Consider the following 21,416-nt stretch of genomic DNA (forward strand, 5'->3'; position numbering starts at 1 on the left):
TTGATCTAAAATTTGGGTATTCATCCTTTCTGATGGCTGAGTAATATTCCATTGTATATATAGATGCAACCTTAGTCTAAATTGAAAACTCTGGGGGTAAGAAAAAGCTACTTGGGTGTTTTTTTCCCTGAATAAATGTTATTTTTTGGTAGAAATTTAGAAAACTGACACAAAAGTAGAGAGAATAGTATAATAAATATCAACTTGAACAAGTAAAAAAAAAAAAAAAGAAAGTTGGGGTACCAATATTTATATTGGACAAAATAGACTGTAAAGCAAAAATAGTAAAAAGAGCCAAAAAAGGACACTACTTAATTATGAAGGGAACACTCCAACAAGAAGATATAACAATTGTAAATATTTATGCCCCCAACATGGGAGTGCCTAAATACATAAGTAACTATTAACAGACATAAAGGAATAATTTGACAGTGATACAATAATATTAGGGGTCTTTAACAACCCACTTGCATTAATGGATACATCATCCACATAGAAAATCAACAAGGAAACAGTGGCTTTGAATGATACATCAGACCAGAAGGGCCTAACAGATATATTCAGAACTCTCAATCCCAAAAGCAGAATACACATTTTTTCAAGTGCACATGGAACATTCTCCAGAACAGATCACATGTTAGGCCACAAAAAAGTTTCAATAACTCAAAAAGGTTGAAATCATATTGTGCATCTTTTCCAACCATGACATTATGAAACTAGAAATCAATCACAAGAAAAAATGTGGAAATACCACAAATACATGGATGCTAAATAACATGCTACTAAACCATGAAGGGTCAATGAAGAAATTAAAGAGGAAATAAAAAATACATGGAGACAAATAAAAATGAAACAAAACGGTCCCAAATCTTTGGTATGCAACAAAAGCTGTTCTAAGAGGGAAGATTATAGAAATACAGGCTTATGTCAAGAAGCAAGAAAAAAATCTCAAATAAAAAACCTTACACCTAAATAAGCTAGCAAAAAAGAGCAAAGAGAACCCAAAGCAGGTAAAAGGAAGGAAATAACAAAGATTAGAACAGAAATAAATGAAATAGAGACAAAAAAACCCCACAAAACAATAGAACAAAACAATGAAACTAAGAACTTGTTCTTTGAAAAGATCAAAAAAATTGATGAACATTTAGAAAGACTCATCAAAAAAATGAGAGGACTCATTTTTATATAAATATATAATAAATAAAAAGTAAATAAAATTAGAAATGAATGAAAAGAAAGAATAACTGATACCACATAAATAAAAGAATTATGAGAGAATATTATAAAAAATTATATGCCAATTAATTGGACAACCTAGAAGAAATGGATAAATTCCTAGAAATATATAACCTTGTTACACTGAATCAAGAAGAAATAGAAAATCTGAACAAACCAAATACTAGCAATGAAATTGAATCAGTAATTTAAAAAAAAACACCACATCCCAACAAACAAATACCCAGGACCAGATGGCTTCACAGGTGAATTCTGCCAAATATTTACAGAAGAGTTAATATCTATTCTTCTCAAACTATTCCAAAAAATAGAAAAGAAAGCTTCCAAATTCATTCTAGAAGGTCAGCATTACTCTGATATCAAATCCAGCTAAAAATACTACAAAAAGAGAAAACTAATATCTCTGATTAACATGGATGCAGAAATCCTCAACAAAATATCAGCAAACCAAATCCACAATACATTAAAAATATTCATGATCAAACGGGATTTATTCCAGCGATGGAAAGGTGTTCAATATTGGCAAATCAAACAACATGATATATCACATTAACAAGCGAAAGAATAAAAAACATATGATCATCTCAACAGATGCAGAGAAAGTATTTGAGAAAATACAACATTCATTTATGATACAAACCCTTAAAAAAAGTAGGTTTAGAGAGAACATACCTCAACATATTAAAGGCCATATATGAAAAACCCACAGCTAACATCATACTCAATAATGAAAAACTGAGATCTTTTCCTCTAGCATTAGGCACAAAACAAGGATGTCCACTCTCATCACTTTTATTCAACATAGTCCTGGAAGTCCTAGTCATAGAAATTAGACAACAAAAAGAAATAAAATGCATCCAAATTGGTAGGGAAGAAGTAAAACTTTCACTATTTGTATATGACGTGGTACTATAGATAGACAACTCTAACAACTCCACCAAAGAACTAGAACTGATAAGTGAATTCAGTAAATTCACAAGGTAAAAAATTTATACCCATAAATATGTTTCAACTTGTACACTAATAATAAAGTAGCAGAAAGGGAAATTAAGAAAACAATCCTAATTAAAATTGCAACAAAAATAAAATGTGTAAGAATAAAGTTAACCAAGGAGGTGAAACATCTATACTCCAAAAATTATAAAACATTAATAAAAGAAATTAGAGACAGCACAAACAAATGGAAAGATATTCCATTCTTATGGATTGGAAGAACCAATATTGTTAAAAGTTCCATACTACTCAAAGCTATCTACAGATTTAATGCAATCCCTATCAAAATACCAACAGCATTTTTCACAGAAATAGAACAAGTAATCCTAAAATTTGTATGAAACCACAAAAGACTCCAAATAATCAAAACAATCTTGAAAATGAAGAACAAGCTGGAGATAACACAATTCCAGATTTGAATACATACTACAAAGCTGTAATCAAAACAGTATCTAATGGTTAAAAAAAGATAGATACATAGATCAATGGAACAGAATAGAACTCAGAAATAAACCCACAATTTTATGGTCAATTAATCTATGACAAAAGAAACAAGAATATCCAGTGGGCAAAAGACAGTCTTTTCAACAAATGGAAAATTTGGGAAACTGGGGAGTTACATGCAAAAGAATAAAATTGGACCACTTTCTTACACCATACACAAACATAAACTCAAAATGGATTAAAAACCTAAATGTGAGTCCTGAAACCATAAAACTAGAAGAAATATAGGCAGTAATTTCTTCCACATTGGCCATAGAAATATTTTTCAAGATATATCTCCCCTTGCAAGAGAAAGAAAAGCAAAATTAAACTATTGAGACTACACCAGAATAAAAGTCTTCTTCATAATGAAATAAACTATCAACAAAACAAAGAGGCAACCTACTGAATGGGAGAAGATATTTGCAAGTGATATATCCAATAAAGGGCTAATATCCAAAAAATTTATATCACTTTACACCAGAAAAACAAATAATCTGATTAAAATGGGCAGAGGACCTGAATAGACATTTTTTTCAAAGACACAGAGACCGCCACAGACACATGAAAAGATGCTCAACATCGCTATTCATCAGGGAAATGCAAATCAAAACCACAATGAGATATCACCTCACACCTGTCAGAGTGGCTAAAATAAAAAGAGAAAAATAACAAGTGTTGGCAAGGATGTGGACAAAAAGGAACCCTCATGCATTACTACTGGTGAGAGTGGAAATTGGTGTAGCCACAGTGGAAAACAAAATGAAGGTTCCTTTAAAAATTAAAAATAGAATTACAGTGGGGTGCTTGGGTAACTCATTTGGTTAAGCATCTGACTCTTGATTTTGGCTCAGGTCATGATCTCAGGTCATGAGATTGAGCCCCACGTTGGGATCTGCACTGGGCATAGAGTCTGCTTAAGATTCTCTCTCTCCCCCTGCCCCTCCCCTACGTCTCTCCTGCTCTAAAAATAAACAAATAAACAAATAAATAAATAATAAATAATAAAAGAAAAAATAAAAAGAATTACAGTATGATCCAGTAATCCCACTACTGGGTATTTACTCAAAGAAAACAAAAACACTAATTTGAAAAGATATATGCATCCCTATGTCTATTACAGCATTATTTATAGTAGCCAAGATATGAAAGTAATCCAGGTGTCAATTGATAAATGAATGAATAAGGAATTGTGGTATATCTACAATGGAATATTAACCATAAAAAAAGAATGAAATCTTGCCATCTGCAACAACATAGATAGACCTAGAGGATATAATGTTAAGTCAAGTATGTCAGTCAGAGAAAAACAAATACCATATGATTTCACTCATATGTGGAATTTAAGAAACAACAAACAAACAAACAAAGGGAAAAAAGAGACAAACCAAAAAATAGACTCATAAATACAGAGAACAAACAGATGCTTACCAGAGAGGAGATGGGTGAGGGATGGGTGAAATAGGTGAAAGGTATTAAGAGTGCACTTATCTTGACCAGCACTGAGTAATATATGGAATTATTTTACCACTGTACTGTACACCTGAAATTAATATAGCAATGTATGTTAATGACACTGGCATTAAAGAAAAAAAGAAAAATATACAATTAATATCCTAACTTTCCACCTTCAGACATTGAAAAAAGAAGAGCAAAGTAAACCTAAAGCAAAGGAAGAAAATAATAATGATCAGAATGAAAATTGTTAAATATAGAATAGAAAAGCAATAGAGAAAATCAATAAAGCTAAAAGCTGTTTCTTTGGAAAGATCAACAAAATTAACAAATCTTTGTCTAGACTGACCAAGAAAAAAAAGTCAAATTACTAGAATCAGAAATGAAAGGATATACCAAAGACCTTACAGAAATAAAAAGAATTAAAAAGTACTATGAACACTAACAAGTTAGAAAACTTAGATGACATATTAGTTTCCTAGGACTGCTGTAAAAAGGTATTATAAATTGGGTGGCCTAAAACAATAAAAATTTATTCTCTGGAGAATAGAAGCCTGAAATTATGGTGCCAGCAGGGCCATGCTTCTCTAAATCTCTAGGAGGAGGATACTTATTTGCTTCTTTCCAGCTTCTTAGTGTTGCTTGCAATCCTTCATGTCTCTTGGCTTATAGATGTGTCACTCTAATTACCCACTGTAATCACATAGCATTCTCCCTATGTGTTTGTGTCCACATTTTCTTCCTTTTATAAGGACACCAGCAATTGGTTTAGCACTCATCCTAATCCAGTACTCTCTCATCTTAATTGATTTCATCTGCAAAAACACTATTTCCAAATAAGGTCACACTCACAGGTTTCAGGAGTTAAGACTTCACCATATCTTTTTGGAGGATGCAATTCCACTCATAAAAGATTAGATGGAAATTTTCTAGAAAAACACAAACTACTGAAACTCACTCAAGAAGAAAGAGACAACCTGAATAGACCTATAGCAAGTGAAGAGATTGAATTAGTAATAAAAAAAATTGCCCATTAAGAAAATCCCAGGCTGAAACCGATTTACTGCTGAATTTTGCCAAACATTTAAAGAATGCCAGTTATTCTAAAACTCTTCTAAAAAATAGAAGGGGGGAATAATTAACTCATTTTATGAGGTCAGATTGCCCTGATTCCAAATCAGACAAGGACATCAAAGAAAAAGAAACTACAGCCCAATATCTCTTATGAAAATGGATACAAAAGTCCTTAACAAAATAGTAGCAAACCTAATCCAGAAACATATAAAAAATAATAATATACTATGACCAAGTTGTATTTAACCCAGGGATACAAGGTTATTTAACATCCTGAAATCAATTAATGCAAAACTCCATATCTTAAGAATAAAAAACAAAGTCACGCTATCCTTCAATAGGTACAGAAAACCATTTGACAAAATCCAACACTCCCAACAAGTAGGAATTTTGAAAATGGGAATTTTCCCAACACAATAAAGAACATCTATGAAAAATCACTGCTAACATCATACTTAATGATGAAAGTCTAGATCCATTTTCTCTAAGACAAGAACAAGACAAAGATGTTTGCTCTCACTACCTTTATTCAAAATTTACTATCCAAGGAAATTAGAGAAGCATAAGAAGTAAAACGCAACCAGATTGAAAAAGAAGCAAAACTATCTCTATTGCCAGAAGACATGGGAAAATCCTAAGGATTGTACATAGAAAATCCTAAGGAATCCACTAAAAAAAAATACTAGAATAAATGTGTTCAGCAAAGATACAAGATACAAGATCAATATACAAAAATCAGTTGTATTTCTACTGCATCTGCAATGAGCATTCCAAAGATATAATTAAAGAAATGATTTCATTTATAATAGCACCAAAAAGGAATAAAATACTTAGGAATAAGTTTAACACAAGAAATACAAAACATATTTGGAAAACTACAAAAATCTACTTTTTATTGAGGTAGAAATGATATACAATATTACATTAGTTTCAGGTGCACAACATAGTGATTCAAAATATGTTTACATTGTTAATTGGCTCTTATTTTATTTTGTTTGTTTTATTTTTAAATTCCACATATAAGTGAAATTATGTAGTATTTGTTGTTCTGTGTCTGATCTACTTCACTTAGCATAATACTCTCAAGGTCCATCCATGTTGTTACAATTTCTCCCTTTAGGTCTGTTAAAATTTGCTCTGTGTATTTTGGTTCTCCTATGTTGGGTGTATATATATTTATAAATGTTATATCTTCTTGCTGGCCTGACCTCTTTCTCATTATGTAGTGCACCTCTTTGTCTTTTATTACAGTCTTTGTATTGATTCTATTCTTTCTGATATGAGTATAGCTATACCAGCTTTCTTTGGGTTTTCATTTGCATGGAATATCTTTTCACATCCCTTTACTGTCTTTGTGTCCTGACTTCTGAAGTAAATTCCTTGTAGGCAATATATAGATTCATCTTGTTTTTTTTAATCCATTCAAACACTATGTCTTTTAAATGGAGAATTTAGTCCATTTACAATTAAAGTAATTATTGATAGATTTCTACTTACTCTGTTCCTTTCTTCTCTTTCTATCTTCCTTTGGGGTTTGACAACTTTCTTTAGTGTTTTGTTTAGATTTCTTTCTCATTTTCTTTTGTATGTTCACTATGTTTTTCCTTTGTGGCTACCATGAGGCTCACCTAAATCATTCTATTTTAAGTTGATAGCAACTTATATTTGAACACATTCCAAAGCTCTATGTTTTTATTTCCTCTCACATTTTATGTTTTTGATGTCACATTTTATATCTTTTTATTCTATGTATGTCTTAAGTATTGTACTTTTTTGTCTTTTAACCTTCACTGTAGCTTAATAAGTGATTAACCCACTACCCTTTCTATGTATTTACCTTTTCTGATGAGATTTTTACTTTCTTATATTATCTTGTTAGTTAGTGCTGTCATTTTTAAGCTTAGTAACGTCTCTTTAACATTTCTGGTAAAGCCAGTTTAGTAGTGATGAATCCTTTAGCTTTTGCTTGTCTAGAAAACTTATTATCCATTTCTTTGGTTGTAAATGATAACCTTGTTGGATAGAGTATTCTTGGTTAGAGTTTTTTCCTTTCAGCACTTTGAATATGTCACGCCATTCTCTTATGATAAATCTGCTGACAGCCGTATGGGATTTCCCTTCTATACTTCTTTCTCTTGCTGATTTTGAGATTCTCTTTGTCTTTTACTTTTGACATTTTAATTATAATGTGTCTTGGAGTTGGAGTTAAGATGACACAGAAGCAGGGGAACCCTAAGCTTACCTTGTCCCTTGAACACAGCTAGATAAATATCAAATTATTCAGAACACCCCAAAAATCAATCTGAGGGGGCACCTGGGTGGCTCAGTCAGTAAAGCGGCTGCCTTCAGCTCGGGTCATGATCCCAGAGTCCTGGGATCAAGCCCCGCATTGGGCTCCCTGCTCAGCAGAGAGCCTGTTTCTCCATCTCCCTCTGCCTGCTGCTCTGCCTGCTTGTGTTCTCTATCTCTCTTTATTTATTTATTTATTTAATAAATAAAATCTTTTTTAAAAATCAATCTGAGGACTGAGAGAACAAAACTGCAAGTCTACAAGTAGAATCATGGATGGTAGGAGTGGCAGAGAGTTGATTTGGGGCAGATAAGACCTGCAGGTGCTACGAAGGGGAGGGAGCCATGCTTATAAACACGACCACAAAGTATTATAAACAGTAGAGCACAAAATCTGACATTTTAGAAGTATGCCACCACCACCGTTGTTCCTGGCTAAGCAGTGCTCCTGTGGAGAAGGAGGGTGGAGACCCAGGAGCAGACAGTGTGGTCTGAGGATCTCCTGGGTCACACAGGGAGAAATTGTAACCCTGCTTGGAATGCATTTGGCAGTGGCAGCAAGGCCTTTCCAGGGACAGAAGAATGGGTTGTGCCAATGTGCTGCCCTGTTCCCAGCCATAGGAGCAGGAACCTGGCTGAGGGCAGCAAACCTTGGTGCTGGCTTTCTGCTCTTGTTTGCCATAAACTTCAAACTGCTGCATGGTCCTGTGACTGCTTTCTTGAAATGAGGTGGCAAATGGCAAAAGTGTAGCGAGTCCCTCCCCAGAGGTTCAGCGTGGGGCCTTGCCAAGTGAGTCCCTAAAATTTGGACTTTAGAAACCCAGCTGTGTGCCTGAGATAAAACACAGGAGTGCTGTGATGCCTGGCAGGAAAAGAGCTCAAACACACACACAGTGAAGGCACGGATCTGATGGAAGCCAAGAACACAAGAGGGGTGATGGGTGATTGTTTACTGTTCTGTGAAGGCTTCTTAAAGGGTGATGTGTGCAAGCTCTCTGCTCAGGGGATGAAGGAGTGTGGTGATGTCATTTTTGCCCCCCACCAATCAGCACTGACTGAACTCAGTGAGCTAAACAGTGCCAAAAAGTGGAGACCAGAGCCACTTACAACAAGCCATGCCCCCTTGTGCCTTGCAGGTGCATCTCTATAAGGGCAAGTTGGACTGAAAATCAGTGCAACAAGACTTTCCCCAAGAAGGCCGGTGAAAACCCATTGCACACACCAAGTCTATGGGTCATAGAGTATGACAAAGCTTCAGGTTTAGAGAAATAGAATCTAGCTTCTTTTTTTGAGGGGGTGTCTCTCTTCTTTTAACAAGCAGACCAAAATAGGCCTAGGATCTAGCTGGACAAAAAGACAAGACAAAGGAATTCAACCCAAAAGAAAGAACAGGAAGTAGAACTAATGACCACGGATTTAATCAATGCAGATATAAGTAAGATGTCTGAACTAGAATTTAAGACTGCAATTATAAGGATACTAGCTGGGTTTGAAAAAAGTATAAAAACACCAGACTATCCCTTACTACAGAAATAAAAGACCTAAAATCTAGTCAAGCTGAAATTAAAAATGCTTTAACCAAGATGCAAACCTAAATGGATGCCATAACAATGAGGATGGGAGAAGCAGAGGAATGAATTGGGGATATAGAAGACAAAATTATGGAAAATAATGAAGCTGAAAAGAAGAAAAGAAAGGTATTGGATGATGAGGGTAGAATTAGGGAGTTCAGTGACTCGTTAAAATGTAATAACATTTGTAACAATGGAGTCCTGGAAGATGAAGAGAGAGAAGAAGGGACAGAAGTTTTATTAAGCAAATTATAGCTAAAAACTTCCCTAATCTGGGAGAGGACACAGGCGTTGAAATCCAAATCCAAGAAGCACAGAGAACTCCCATTAAATTCAACAAAACCCAGCCATCACCAAGACAAATCATAGTTAAATGCACAAAATACACAGACAAGGAAAGAATCCTGAAACCATCAAGGGAAAAAGTCAACCTACAAGGGAAGACAAGTCAAGATCACAGCAGATCTGTCCACCTAAACTTGGCAGGGCAGAAAGCAGTGGCAGGATGTATTCAATGTGCTGAATGGGAAAAATATGCAGCCAAGAACACTTTATCCAGTAAGACTGTCATTCAGAATAGAAAGAAAGGTAAAGAATTTCCCAAACAAAAACTAAAAGAGTTCGTGACCACTAAATCAGCCCTGCAAGAAATAGCAAAGGAGACTCTTTGAGTGGAGGAAAAATGCCAAAAGAAACAAGACTAGAAAGAAACAGAGAACATCACCAGAAATACCAACTTTACAGGTAAGACAATGGCACTAAATCCATATTTATCAATAGTCATTCTCAATGTAAGTGGACTACACATTCCAATCAAAAGACATAAGGTATCAGAATGGATAAAAAACAAGACCCATCTAATGTTGCCTACAAGAGACTCATTTTAGACCTAAAGATATCTGCAGATTGAAAGTGAGGGAATGGAGAACGAACTGTTATGCTAATGGACATCAAAAGAAAGCCAGAATATCCATACCTATATTAGACAAATGAGATTTTAAACCAAAGAATGTATCAAGATATGAAAAAGAGCATTATATCATAATTAAGGGGTCTATCTATCAAGAAGATCTAACAATTGTAAGAAATTATGCCCCCAACTTGGGAGCACCCAAATATATAAATCAATTAATGACAAAAATAAAAAAACTCATGGATAATAATACAATAATAGTGGGGGACCTTAACACCCCACGTATAGCAATGGACAGATCATCTAAGCAAAAAAAACAACAAGGAAACAATGGCTTTGAATGACACATGGACCAGATGGACTTAACAGGTATATTCAGAATGTATCATACTAAAGCAGCAGAATACACATTTCTTTTAGTGCACATGGAACATTCTCCACAATAGATCACATACTGGGTCACAAATCAGCCCTCAACAAGTACAAAAAGTTGGAGATCATACCATGCATGTTTTTTGACCACAATGCTATGAAACTTGAAGTCAACCACAAGAAAAAATTTGGAAAGACCACAAATACATGGAGATTAAAGAACATCCTACTAAAGAATGAATGGGCTAACCAGGAAATTAAAGAAGAAATTAAAAAAAAAAAAAACATGAGAGCAAATGAAAATGAAAACACAATAGTCCAAAACATTTGGGATGCAGCAAAGGCAGTCCTAGGAGGGAAGTATATTGCAATACAGGCTTACCTCAAGAAGCAAGAAAAGTCTCAAATTCACAACCTAACATTACACCTAAAGGAGCTAGAAAAAGAACAGCAAATAAATTCTAAAGCCAGCAGAAGAAGGGAAATAATAAAGATTAGAGCAGAAATAAATGAAATAGAAACAAACAAACAAAAAACAGAATAGATCAACAAAAATAAGAGCTGGTTCCTTGAAAGAATAAAGTCTATCAAGCCCTAGCCAAACTTATCAAAAAGAAATGGAAATGACCTACATAAATTAAATCATGAATGAAAAAGGAGACATCACAACCAACACCACAAAAATACAAATAACCATAATAGAGTATTATAAAAAATTATATGCCAACAAACTGGGCAAACAGGAAGAAATGGACAAATTCTTACAATCACACAAACTACTAAAACTAAAACAGGATGAAATAGAAAATTTGAACAGACCCATAAACAGCAAAGAAATTGAATCAATAGTCAAAAATCTCCCAACAAACAGAAGTCCAGGGCTAGATGGCTTCCCAGGGGAATTCTACCAGACATTTAAAGAAGAGTTAATACCTATCCTTCTCAAATGGGTCCCCCCTCAAAAAGAAATGGAAGGAAAAATTTCAAATTCCTTCTACAAGGCTAGCATTACCTTGATTCTAAAACCAGAAAAAGACATCACTAAAAAGGAGAATTACAGGCCAATATCCCTGATGAACATGGATTCAAAAATTCTCAACAAGATACTAGCACATCAAATCCAACAGTACCTTATAGAATTATTCACCACAATCAATTGGGATTTATTCCTGGACTGCAGGGGTGGTTCAATATTTGCAAATCAATCAATGTGATACACCACATTAATAAAAAGAAAGGATAAAAAGGTAGATCCTCTCAATAGATGCAGAAAAAGCATTTGACAAAATACAGCAGCCATTCTTGATTAAAAAAAAAACCCTCAACAAAATAGGTATAGATGGAATATACCTCAACATCATAAAGGCCATATATGAGAGACTCATAGCTAATATCATCCTCATGAGGAAAACCTGATAGCTTTTCCTCTACAGTCAGGAACAAGACAGGGACGTCCACTCACACCATTACTATTTTACATAGTAATGGAAGTCTTAGCCTCAGTGATCAGACAACAAAAAGAAATAAAAGGCATCCAAATTGACAAGGAAGAAGTCAAACTTTCATTTTGCAGATGATATGATACTCTGTGTAGAAAACCTGAAAGACTCCACCAGAAAATTGAAAGAACTAAAACACGAACTCAATCATGGGATATAAAATCAACGTAGAGAAATCTGTTCTATTTCTGTACACCAATAGTGAAGCAGCAGAAAGAGAAATCAAGGAATCAATCCCATTTACAATTGCACCAAAAGCAATAAGATACCTAGGAATAAACCTAATCAAAGAGGTAAAAGATCTGTACTCTGAAAACTATAGAACACTTATGAAGGAAGTTGAAGAAGGCACAAAGAAATGAAAAAACATTCCATGCTCATGGATTGGAAGAACAATCATTGTTAAAAATGTCTATACTCCCCAAAGCAATCTACATATTCAATGCAATCCCTATCAAAATACCACCAGCATTTTTTCACAGAGGTAAAATAAACAATCCCAAAATTTGTATGAAATCGGAAAATTCCAGACTTCAGGCTATATTACAAAGCTGTAGCTATCAAGATAGTATAGTACTGGCACAAAAACAGACATGTAGATCAATGGAACAGAATAGAAAACCCAGAAATGGACCCACAACTAAATGGTCAACTAATCTTCAACAAAACAGGAAAGAATATCAAATGGAAAAAAGAGAGTCTCCTCAACAAATGGTGTCGGCAAAATTGGACAGCCACATGCAGAAGAATGAAACTGGATCACTTTCTTACACCATACACAAAAATAAATTCAAAGTGGATGAAAGACCTGAATTTGAGACAGGAAAGCATCAAAATCCTAGAGGAGAACACAGGCAGAAACCTCTTTGACCTCAGCTGGAGCAAGTCCTTACTAGACACATGACCAGTGGCAAGGGAAACAAAGCAAAAATGAACTATTGGGACTTCATCAAGATCAAAAGGTTCTGCACAGTGAAGGAAAAAATCAACAAAACTAAAAGGCAACCTATGGAATGTGAGAAGATATCTGCAAATGACATATCTGATAAAGGGTTAGTATCCAAAATCTAGAAAGAACTTATCAAACTCAACACCCAAAGAATAAATAATCCAGTTAAGAAATGGGCAGAACACATGAATAGACACCTTTCCAAAGAAGACATCCAGATGGCTATCAGACACATGAAAAGATGCTTAATATCGCTCATCATCAGGGAAATACAAATCCAATCACAATGAGATACCACCTCACACCTGTCAGAATGGCTAAAAGCAACACCCCAGGAAGCAACAGCTGTTGGCAAAGATGTGGAGAAGAGGGAAGCCTCTTACACTGTTGGTGGAAATGCAAACTGGTGCAGCCACTCTGGAAAACAGTATGGAGGTTCCTCAGAAAGTCAAAAATAGAACTACCCTACAACCCAGCAATTGCACTACTAGGTATTTACTCAAAGGATGTAAAAATACAGATTTGAGGGGGTACATGCACCCCCATGCTTATAGCAGCACTATCAACACTAGCCAAACTATGGAAAGAGCCTAAATGTCCATCAACTAATGAATGGATAAAGAAGATGTGGTATGTATATATTTGCAATGACATGGACGGAGCTAGAGTCTGTTATGCTAAGCAAAATACATCAGTTGGGGAAAGACATATACCATATGATTTCACTCATGTGAGATTTAAGAAACAAAATAGATGAACATATTGGAGGGGAGGGGAGAAAGAGAAACAAACCATAAAAGACTCTTAAAGATAGAGAACAAACTGAGGGTTGATGGAGGGAGGTGGGTGGGGAATGGGCTAGATGGGTGATGGGTATTAAGGAGGACACTTGTTATGATGAGCACTGGGTATTATATATAAGTGATGAATCACTGAATTCTACTTCTGAAACGGACATTGCCCTTCATATTAACTAACTAGAATTTAAGTAAAAATTTGAAGAAAAAAATAACAAAAAAATTTCTCTGACTTTGATTTTCTGCAGTTTGACTATGATATACCTAGGTGCAGATTTTTTTTTTTTTTTAGGGGGTGATGTGACAAAATATTTTTTTAAAGTTTTTATTTAAATTCCCTATAGTTAACACTGTAATATCAGTTTCAGGTGTACAATATAGTTATTCAACACTTCCATGCAACACCTGGTGGTCATCACAAGTGAACTCCTTAATCCCCATCACCTATTTAACCCATCTCCCACCCACCTCACCTCTGGTAACCATCAGTATGTTCTCTGTAGTTAAGAGTCTGTTTCTTGGTTTGCCTCTCTCTCTCTTTTTTTCCCTTTGCTCATTTGTCTGTTTCTTAAATTCCACAGAAGAGTGAAATCATATGTGTCTTTCTCTGACTTATTTCCCTTAGCATAATACGCTCTAGCTCCATCCATGTCATTGCAAATGACAAGATTTCATTCCTCTTTATGTCTGAGTAATACTCTAATGTGTATATGTGTGTGTGTGTGTATATATATATACCACTTCTTCTTTATCCATTCTTTGGTCAGTGGACACTTGGGTTATTTCAATAATTAGGCTATTGGAGATAATGCTGTGATAAACATCAGAGAACATGTATCCCTTTGAATTAGTATTTTTGTATTCTTTGGATAAATACCTAATAGTGCAATTGCTGGATCGAAGGGTACTTCTATTTTTAACTTTCTAAGAAAACCCCATACTGTTTTCCAGAGTGGCTGCACCAGTTTGCATTACCACCAATAGTGCAAAAGGGCTCCTTTTTCTCCACATCCTCACCAGCACCTATTGCTTCTTGTGTTGTTGCTTTTAGCCATTCTGACTGGTGTGAGGTGATATCTCATTGTAGTTTTTTTTTATTTAGATTCCATTAGCCAACATATAGTACATCATTGGTTTCAGATATAGTGTTCAATAATTCATCAGTTGCATATAACACCCAGTGCTCATCACATCATGTGTTCTCCTTAATGCCCATCACCCAATTACCCCACCACATCTTCTTAATGGACATCTTGGCTCTTTCCAGTTTGGCTATTGTGGATATTGCTGCTATGAACACTGGGGTGCAGGTGCCCCTTCAGATCACTACATTTGTATCTTTGGGGTAAATACCTAGTAGTGAAATTGCTGGGTCATAGGGTAGCTCTATTTTTAACATCTTGAGGAACCTCCATACTGTTTTCCAGAGTGGCTGTACTAGCTTGCATTCCCACCAACAGTGTAGAAGAGTTCCCCTTTATCCACATCCTCACCAACATTTGTTGTTTCCTGTCTTGTTAATTTTAGCCATTCTGATGGGTATGTGGTGGTACCTCTTTGTGGTTTTGATTTGTATTTCCCTGATTCCAAGGGATGTGGAGCATTTTTTCATGTGTCTGTTGGCCATTTGTATGTCTTCTTTAGAGAAATGTCTGTTCATGTCTTCTGACCATTTCTTGGTTGGATTATTTGGTTTTTGGGCTTTGAGTTTGATAAGTTCTTTATACATCTTGGATACTAGCCCTTTATCTGATATGTCACTTGCAAATATCTTCTCCCATTCCATAGGTTGCCTTTTAGTTTTGTTGACTGTTTCCTTTGCTGTGCAGAAGATTTTTATCTTGATGAAGTCCCAATAGTTCATTTTTGCTTTTGTTTCTGTTGCCTTTGGAGATGAGCAAGAAGTTGCTGCAGCTGGGGTCTAGGAGGTTGCTGCTTCTGTTCTCCTCTAGGATTTTGATGGATTTCTGTCTCACATTGAGGTCTTTCATCCATTTTGAGTTTATCTTTGCATATGGTATTAGAAAGTGATCCAGTTTCATTCTTCTACATATGTCTGTCCAATTTTCCCAACACCATTTATTTAAAAGACTTTTTTCCATTGGATATTCTTTCCTGCTTTGTCAAAGATTAGTTGACCATAGAGTTGAAGATCCATTTCTCAGTTCTCTATTGTGTTCCATTGATCTATGTGTTCTCTATTGTGTTCTATTGATCTATGTGTCTATTTTTGTGCCAGTACCATACTTTTTTTAAAAGATTTTATTTATTTCAGACAGAGAGAGAGAGAGAGCAAGCACGAGTGGGGGGGTGGAGACAGAGAGAGAAGCAGGCTCCCAGCTGAGCAGGGAGCCCAATGCAGGGTTGGATCCCAGGATCCTGGGATCATGACCTGAGCTGAAGGCAGAGGCCCAATCAACTGAGCCACCCAGGCGCTTCCAGTACCATACTTTCTTGATGACTACACCTTTGTAATATAACTTCAAGTATAGAATCAGGATGCCTCCAGCTTTGCTTTTCTTTTTCAGGGTTGCTTTGGCTATTAGGATATTTTGTGGTTCCATACAAATTTTAAGATTCTTTGTTATAGTTCTGTCTAAAATGCTGTTGGTATTTTGGTAGTGATTGCATTAAATATGTAGATTGTTTTGAGCAGTATAGACATTTTAACAATATTTGTTTTTCCAATCCATGACCATGGAATGTTTTTCCATTTCTTTGTCCTCTTCAGTTTCTTTAAACAGTGTTTTCAGAGTACAGGTCTTTTACCTCTATGGTTAGGTTTGTTCCTAGGTATCTTATTGTTTTTGGTGCAAATGTAAATGAGATTAATTGTTTAATTTCTCTTTCTGCTACTTCATTGTTGGTGTATAGAAATGCAACAGATTTCTGTAGATTGATTTTGAACCCTTTGACTTAATTCATGTATCAGCTCTAGCAGTGTTTTGGTGGAGTCTTTTGGGTTTTCTATATAGAGTATCATGTCATCTGTGAATAGTGAAAGTTTTACTTCTTCCTTGCTATTTTGTATGCCTTTTATTTCTTTTTGTTGTCTGAATGCTGTTGCTAGAACTTCCAGTTAAATAACAGTGGTGACAATGGACATCTCTGTCTTGTTCCTAATTGTAGAGGAAAAGCTCTCAGTTTTTTTCCCATTGAGGATGATATTAGCTGTGGGTTTTTCATATATGGCCTTTATTATGTCAAGGTATGTTCCCTCTAAACCTACTTTGTTGAGGGTTTTTATCATCAGTCAATGTTGTACTTTGTCAAATGCTTTTTCTGCATCTACTGAAATGATCATATGGTTTTTACCCTTTCTTTTATTAATGTGGTTTATCACCTTAATTGATTTGCAAATATTGAACCACCCTTGCATCCCAGGAATAAATCCCACTTGATTGTGGTGAATGATTTTTTTAAATGTATTTTTGGATTTCGTGTGCTAATATTTTATTGCATCCATTTTCATCAGGGATATTGGCCTGTACTTCTCTTTCTTAGTAGAGTCTCTATCTGGTTTTGGAATCAGGGTAATGCTGGCCTCATAGAATGAATTTGGAGGATTCTTTGATATTTATCCTGCATGGTGTTCTCTGAGCTTCCTGGACCTGTGGTTTGATATCTGTCATTAATTTTGAAAAATTCTCAGGCATTATTACTATAATTTTTTTTTTTTTGCTCCTTTCTCTCTTTTCCTTCTGGTATTCACATTACACATATGTTAAATATATTCCAATTGTTCCAAGTTCTTAGATATTGTGTTATATTTTCTTCATTCTTCTTCTTTGCATTTCAGTTTTGGATGTTTCTATTGACATTCCTTCAAGCTCACTGATTCTTTCCTTGACCATATCCAGCCTACTGTTGAACTCATCAAAGGCATTCTTGATTTCTGTTACAAAGTTTTTGATTTCTATAATTTTCCCTTTGATTCTTAGAGTTTACATCTCTTTGCTTATTCTGCTTATGTTACCCATCTGTTCTTGTATGTTGTCCACTTTTTTAGTACAGTCTTTATTATTATTATTATTATTATTATTACTATTATTCAGTTATTTCAAATCCCAGTCTGATAATTCCAAAATTTCTGCCCTATCTGGGTCTTGTTATAATGCTTGCTTTGTCTCTTCAGACTGTTTTAGTTTGGTTTTGTTTTGTCTTTTGCCACTCTTTGTGATTTTTTATTGACAACTAGATATGATATATTAGGTAATAGGAACTGAGGTAATATGCCTTTAGTGTGAGTTCTTAGGTTTATCTGGCTAAGAGTGTGGCTATGTTTAATGTTTTCTATAGAAAGCTTCAGTTTCATCTAGGGTCCTTACATTTGTGTTCCCTACTGTCTTTGAGTTTGCCTAGAAACTCCTTCCCAGATAAAGCCCACTGTTCTTTCAGCTCTAATCCACTGTTACCATAAAGGGACCCTGTTGATGTTGTAGTTAGGTGTGAGGGGAAGGAAAACATTCTAATCTTATGATAGATGTCAGTCTTTTAATGAGCCTGTACTTTTTTTTAAAAGATTTTATTTATTTATTTGACACAGAGAGAGCACAAGTAGGCAGAGCAGCAGGCAGAGGGAGAAGGAGAAGCAGGTTCCCCGCTGAGCAGGGAACCCAATGTAGGGCTCAATCCCAGGACCCTGGGATCATGACCTGAGCCAAAGGCAGTCACTTAACCAACTGAGCCACCCAGGCACCCTGAGCCTGTACTTTTACCTAATTTGATAATCTCTTTTTTGATTGAATTTTTAAACATGTTAATATTGAATATTAATATTGACAGATTGGATTTGTGTCTGTGTATCATTTTGCTTTTTTATGTCTTTTCTGTTCCTCTGTTCCTCCTTTAATGTTTTGTTTTGCATTAAATGAATATCTGTAATATAACATTTTATTCCTATTAATGATTTTTTCACAATATATTTAGTTATAGTCTTACTGGTTTCTCTAGGGAGTACCAAACACATTTTAACTTATCAGAATCTACTTCAGATGTATACTAACTTAATTCAGTATGATGTGGAAACTTTATTCCTGTAGAGTTCTACCTTCCCCTGTTTTGTACTATAATTGTTATACATATTATATCTATATATGATTTAAAAAACAATAATACAGGGGCACCTGGGCGGCTCAGTCAGTTAAGTATCTGACTCTTGATTTCATCTCAGGTCATGATCTCAGGGTTGTAAGATCTAGCCCTGCACTGGGCTTGTGCTGGGCATGGAGTCAGCTTAACATTCTCTCTCTCTCTCCCTCTCCCTCTACCCCTCCCCCTTCCCTCTCTAAAAACACACACACACACAAAAACAATAATCCATTTTATTTGTATATATTTATATATATTTATTTGTAAAATAAATTTATATATTTGAAAGAAGCTGGGAGAAGATAGGACAGAAAGTATATTTTTTTATTTTTTAAAGATTTTATTTATTTACTTGACAGAGAGAGACATAGCAAGAGAGGGAACACAAGCAGGGGGAGTGAGAGAGGGATAAGCAGGCTTCCTGCAGAGCAGGGAGCCTGATGCAGGGCTCGATCCCAGGACCCTGGGATCATGACCTGAGCCAAAGGCAGATGCTTAACGACTGAGCCACCCAGGCGCCCCAGCAAGTATATTTTATATAGTTCATCATAGTAGCCTTCTTAAATAACCAATTTTGGTTCTTTTTCTTTCTTCTTATTGTATTCAAGTTATTACCTGGTGTCATTTTCTTACTCCAAATCAGCTTTATTCCTACCTGTATGCTTTGTCTTTTTATTATCAAACTGATCACATTCTGTATGTCATAGGCCCAAAATATGAATATATATATGTATCTTTATGTGATTTCTTTTTAAATCAGCTATGCTGACATTTATAATTTCTTGTATAAATACCTTTATCAGTGCTCACTGGGTTTTTTGTGCATATGTGTGTATTTTAATTACTATCTGGTGTCACTTGCTTTCAGCCTGAGGAACTTTCTCTCATATTTCTTGCAAATCATGATTGCTAACATCAAAGTGTCTCAGGTTTTTTTGATCTGAGAATGTCTTTATTGCCCTTTCATTTTTAAAAGATAGTTTTACTGAGTATAATATTCTTGCTTGACAGGGTTTTTTCCTCCACTTTGAGGATGTCATGCCACTGCTTCCAACCTTCCATTGTTTCTGATGAGACACGATCTATTAATCTTATTGTGTCTACCTCGTACATAATGTCATTTTTCTTTTGTTAATTTCAAGATTTTCATTTTGTCTTAGTCTTTCAACATTTTTTTAAAGATTTTATTTATTTATTTGACAGAGAGAGTGAGAGAGCACAAGCAGGGGGAACAGTAGAGGGAGAGGGAGAAGCAGGCTCCCCACCAAGCAGGGAGCCCGAATCGGGGCTTGATCCCAGGACCCTGGGATCATGACCTGAGCCAAAGGCAGACGCTTAACCATCTGAGTCACCCAGGCCCCCCATCTTTCAACATTTTGACTATGATGTGTCTGTGTGTGGCCCTCCTTGAATTTATTCTTGGATTTCAATGAGCATCTTGCATGTGTAGGTTAATAGTTTTCATCAATTTGGGAAATTTTCAGTCAGTATTTCTTTAAATACTTTTCTGCTCATTTCTCTCTCTCCTCTCTTTCTGGTATTCCTGCTATGTATATGTTGGTATACTTAATGATGTCCCATATTTATCTGAATCCTTGTCCCTATTTTTCATTCTTCTTCCTTTCTGTTCAGATTGCCTAATCTTTATTAATCTATCTTCAATTTCACTAATTTTTTTACCATGTCAAATCTATTTATGAGCCCTTCTAGTAACTTTTTTTCATTTTATTTACTGTACTTTTCACTTCCAGAAATTTTATTTGGTTCTTTTTTTTATAATTTCTCTCACTTTATTGATTATTTAATGAGATATTGTTATCATACCTTATTTTCTTTAAGCAAGGTTTCCATTACTTATTTGAACATATTTATGATAGCTACTTTGAAGTCTTTGCCTACTAAGTTAGTATCTGGGTCCCCTTAAAGGCAGTTTCTATTGTACTTTTTTCTCTATATAGGTCATACTTTCTTGTTTCTTTTTGCATGTCTCAATTTTTTTTTTGAAATGGACAGTTTAGATAATATATTGAAACAATTCTAGATACAGATTCTCCCTCTTCCAAGGACATTATATCCTATTTAAAGGGTCTATCCAACAAGAAGATCTAACAATTGTAAATATCTATGCCCCTAACATGGGAGCAGCCAATTATATAAGGCAATTAATAACAAAAGCAAAGAAACACATCGACAACAATACAATAATAGTGGGGGACTTTAACAGCCCCCTCACTGAAATGGACAGATCGTCTAAGCAAAAGATCAACAAGGAAATAAAGACTTTAAATGACACACTGGACCAAATGGGCTTCACAGACATATTCAGAACATTCCATCCCAAAGCAACACAATACACATTCTTTTCTAGTGCCCATGGAACATTCTCCAGAATCGATCACATCCTAAGTCATAAATCAGGTCTCAACCGGTACCAAAAGATTGGGATCATTCCCTGCCTATTTTCAGACCACAATGCTTAGAAATTAGAACTCAATTACGAGAGGAAAGTCGGAAAGAACTCAAATACATGGAGGCTAAAGAGCATCCTACTAAGGAATGAATGGGTCAACTAGGAAATTAAAGAAGAATTAAAACTCATGGAAACCAATGAAAATTAAAACACAACTGTTCAAGGTCTTTGGGATGCAGCAAAGGCAGTCCTAAGAGGCAAGTATATAGCAATACAAGCCTTTC

The sequence above is a fragment of the Leptonychotes weddellii genome, chromosome X, assembly GCF_054177405.1.
Source record: "Leptonychotes weddellii isolate Sample4059 chromosome X, ASM5417740v2, whole genome shotgun sequence".
Lineage (NCBI taxonomy): Eukaryota > Metazoa > Chordata > Mammalia > Carnivora > Phocidae > Leptonychotes > Leptonychotes weddellii.